The sequence below is a fragment of the Camelina sativa genome, chromosome 14 (assembly GCF_030686135.1).
Source record: "Camelina sativa cultivar CO46 ecotype springtype chromosome 14, ASM3068613v1".
In the NCBI taxonomy this organism is placed as follows: Eukaryota; Viridiplantae; Streptophyta; class Magnoliopsida; order Brassicales; family Brassicaceae; genus Camelina; species Camelina sativa.
In genome coordinates, this window is record NC_141893.1 from 27,994,539 (window position 1) to 27,998,779 (window position 4,241).

The 4,241-nt window shown below is 41.9% G+C and overlaps 1 non-coding gene across 1 annotated transcript; it reads left to right on the forward strand.

The window, feature by feature from the left end:
• Positions 1 to 2,316: 2,316 nt before the first annotated feature.
• LOC147928715 (small nucleolar RNA R71) lies at positions 2,317 to 2,423 on the forward strand. Its single transcript, XR_015581093.1, has one exon. It is a non-coding gene; the product is annotated as a small nucleolar RNA R71 (small nucleolar RNA).
• Positions 2,424 to 4,241: the final 1,818 nt, after the last annotated feature.

The window sequence follows — 4,241 nt, forward strand, 5'->3', positions numbered from 1 at the left end:
CGGTCGAGTACCTCTCGTGGGCAGGTCGAGTGGGCCTGCGAGTCTCCTTCTCCAAGTCTAAATCTCTCCTTACCCAACTACATTTTCACCTAAAGGCCTGTCCAACACAAACATAAAAGAAAACACATCAAAACTACAAGGAAAATAAACCATATTTACAAAGGATACCTTAGGGACTTCCTCCCTAGTGAGCTTGTTTAAAGTCACTAAGCTTGACTTTGGTTACCTTCTTAAGCTTTGTTTAGATACCAAGGAGGTGATGAAATCCTCCCTGGAACCTCTTGATCACTGTGAAGTTGATCCTTGATCACCTCACCCTTAACACACAAACCATGTTTCTTCTTGATTTTGAGCCTTGGTCTTGCTTTCTTTAAGGACCTCTTGTTCAGCTTAACTTGAAGATCCTCAACCATACTAGTCAACTCTTGAACTGACCTCTTAAGCTTTTCCACATAATCATCTTGAAAGGAGAGCTTAGCCTTTGGAGTTGCTTCACCACTTGAACCTTCTTGACCTCCTTTGTCCTTGATAGTAAAAGGTTGATCATCAATGGTAGGAAGGTTGGTTGGGTTATAGATGTTAAACTTCATGGCTATATCTTCAGCAATGTTCAAGGTCACAAGACCCTCTTTGACATCAATAACTGCTCCAACAGTTGCTAGGAATGGCCTTCCAAGAATGATTGGATCTTCAGGTTCCTTGTCCATCTCCAACACCACAAAATCAGTGTGAACCCTTGCCTTCCCTATCTTGACTGGGACATCCTCCAACCTTCCAAATATCTCCTTGTTTGACCCATCAGCTAGACATATATGAAGGTTGGTGGATTTGAAATCAGTTCTCCCAAGCTTTTGTGCTATGGAGTATGGCATCACACTTGTTGAAGCTCCCAAATCACAAAGGCATTGGTTGTAGTGAAGATAGCTAAGTGTGCAAGGCAGATAGAATGGACCTGGATTCTTAAGCTTGATTGGAATGATAACTCCTCCAAGGTCCTCAAGATCCTTCTCATCTTGAGCTTCAGCCTTCTTCTTTGACAAATCAAGCAAAAAGTCTTTGTAGAGAGGATATGGATCATACTGTTCCAAGGCAGGTCCTCTCTCTTCTTCTTGGTAAGCAATGGTGATCTCTTGTATGGCCAACACTTCCTCAACCACAGTTTCTTCCTTTAAAACCCTCTCTTCTTCTTGTTGCTTAGCCATCATCTCCTTTCTCTCAATGATTTCCCTAAGCTCCTTAATCTTTTGTGCTTTGAAACGTCCTGGGAATGGAAGAGGTGGCTTGTAAGCAGGAGGAATGTACTTAGCAGGCTTGACAGCTTCTGAGTCTGCAACTCGATCGACCACTCGAGCATGCACTCGGTCGAGTGGTTGTTCGAGTACTTGGTCGAGTGCAATAGCGGACTCCAGTTGCTTTGCACAAACGTCACTTGGGGCTTCAGTAACTAATGAATTCCCCCAAACTTGGACTTCACTGTCCTCAGTGACTTCCTCATCAGAGATATGAATGGCTTTTGCAGTGAACTCCCTTGGATTTTGAACAGCTTTTCCAGGGAGTTGGTTGGGTTTATGAGCTGAAGTAGAGGCAATGTTGCTCTCCATATACTTCACTCTGGAGTTGAGACCTTCAAATTTCATGTTCAGATCATTGTATTGTGATGTGAGCCTTTGATTCAATTCAGCAAACTGTTTGGCTTCCTCAATCTTGCCTTGTGTTTGCCCAATCAACAACTGTTGCATCATTGCTCTTAAGTCTTGTTCCTGGCCTTGGTTAGTCTGAAACCCTGGTGGGGGACACAATTGGGGCTGGAACACTTGGTGTTGTTGCTTGGGGATGTAGTTTTATTGCTGTTGAGGTTGTTGAGGTGGATAGACTTGGTCTTGAGGGTTGGCCACATTGGTGCTCCTATAAGAGAGATTGTTGTTTTTGAAACCTCCTTGGTTGTAGCCTTTGAATCCTCCCTGGTTTTGCATGTAGCACAAATCAGCAAATTCAGGCTCCCCCTCTTGAACTGGAGCTTCTTCTTCACCAATAAAGTGAATGGACTTGGACTGGCTTAGGAGTATCTTGTCAAGCTTCTCATTGACTATCTTCAAATCCTTCTTATACTTGTCCTCTTGATCAGTTGAGGAGCCCCTTATGGTCCTATCATAATCCTCATTATAGTTGCCATCAGATTGAGCAAGGTTCTCAACTAATTCCCATCCTTCTTCCACATTCTTGTTGAGGAAGTTTCCATTAGAGGCTGTATCAAGAAGCATTCTTATCTTGGGGAGCACTCCTCTATACAAGGTGCTTAGAAGTGACTCATTGCTGAAGCCATGGTGAGGACACTGAGTTTGGAATCCTTTAAACCTCTCCCAAGCTTAACAAAAGCTCTCATTATTCCTTTGAGCAAACCCAGAAATTTCATTCCTCAATCTAGCAGTCCTTGCATTGGAGAAGAACTTGGCCAAAAAAGCTTTCTTGCATGCATCCCATGTGGTGATAGCTCCAGTAGGAAGAGTCTTCTCCCAAAGGTGAGCTTTGTCTCCAAGAGAAAATGGGAAGAGCCTTAATTTGAATCCATCTTCACTCACTCCATTGATCTTTGTGAGTCCACATATTCTGTCAAACTCATCAAGGTGATCTAGTGGATCCTCCATTGGCAACCCATGAAATTTGTTGGCCTGTATCATTGAGATCAATCCACTCTTGATCTCAAAGTTATTGTTTGCTACTGAAGGTGGTACAATTCCAGCCCTTTGGTTGTGGGTATTGGGTGCATCTCCTGCACCAATGTGCCTTGGTCTCTGCTCATGGATAGCTTGTTGCTCCATGATGTCTTGACCTTGTTGTTGTTGAACTACTCTTCCTTGCTTATGTCTCAAACCCTTTTGTAGCCTGTGGATGTTGTCAATAGGCTGTTGAAGACTGTCTTTGCCTTTGGACCTTGTGTGCATCAACAAACTCTACTACAGACTCGAACAGGTACACGGTCGAGCGCAGGCTCGAGTGGGTGGTCGATTCGACTGGGAAGTAATGGCTATTTAGTTCCGGCTTCTGGCTCGATCAAGTGCTCGATCACAGCTCGGTCGAGTGGTGGTCGAGTGGGTACCTGAAACACAAAACAGCCAAGCAAAGGAAGATTCGAGTTCAGTAACTTCACAAGTGTTTAAACGAACTTAATCTTAGACTAATAATGATCCGAAATGTCACAAAACACACTCAAATGGGCAACGGCGCCAAATTGAAACTGACTTTCTTTGTGGTGTGTGAATGAATGATGTATGGAATGATGATGTATGGAATGAATAGAAGTCAGGGTGTTTCAATTCCCCTTATGCAGTTGCAGTATAAGAGGTGTCAATCCTATCTGAGTGATTGTGAACAATTAAGATGTGCATATGAGTCCAAGTCAAGCCAATTGTAAAGATTGTTTGTCACTAACAATCCTATTATGATATATGAAATGCAGAAAGTAAAAACAACTAGAACAAGATACTAAATGCAAACAGAAAAGACAAATTAAAGCTATAATGAAACTAGAACAGAGATAGACACTATGCTAATGAACTAATGCAAGACAAGTAATGAACAGAAAACTAAGTGAATGCAATGGAAATGAAACAGGAATGAAACAAAACAATCACAAATCATAAACACAAGTTCTGGGGATGAACTCGAGCAGCACTCGACCGAGTGTAGGTCGAGTACGTGGTCGAGCTAGACTAAACGTGAAAACAGAGCAACACAAGAAAAACAGAGCAATGCAAAAACTAATCAAACAACAAGCAAGCAATGATATTTAGACTAAGATATTAATAAACAAAGAAGGCCTTGAGGAGGGATTCATGGGCTGAGCTAATCATTGTGGTTATCTAACTTGGTCAACAAATCTCAAGCAAACTTTGAGCTGATCTCTAAACATACTATTCTAAGACATGTTTAATCCACTCTCATGGCAAGAAACAATCAAACCTATGCATTTCTAGACTTGTTCTCACAAAGTAAAGAATCTACACAAGCAGGCATTAAGCAATACATCTCAAACCAAACAAGACTTCTAATCTCTTAGCAAGCCTAATGGTAAGCTCTAGATCTAGCCTTATCTATGCTCCTTAAACATTGGTGTGATGCTAAGATGCTTGAAATCAAACCCTACCTTCTCAGATATAGGATCAGCATTAAGAACATCTAGCCTAGAAGAGATCTACAACAATCAAGCTTGACCAAATCAAATAAACCACAAGATCAACCCA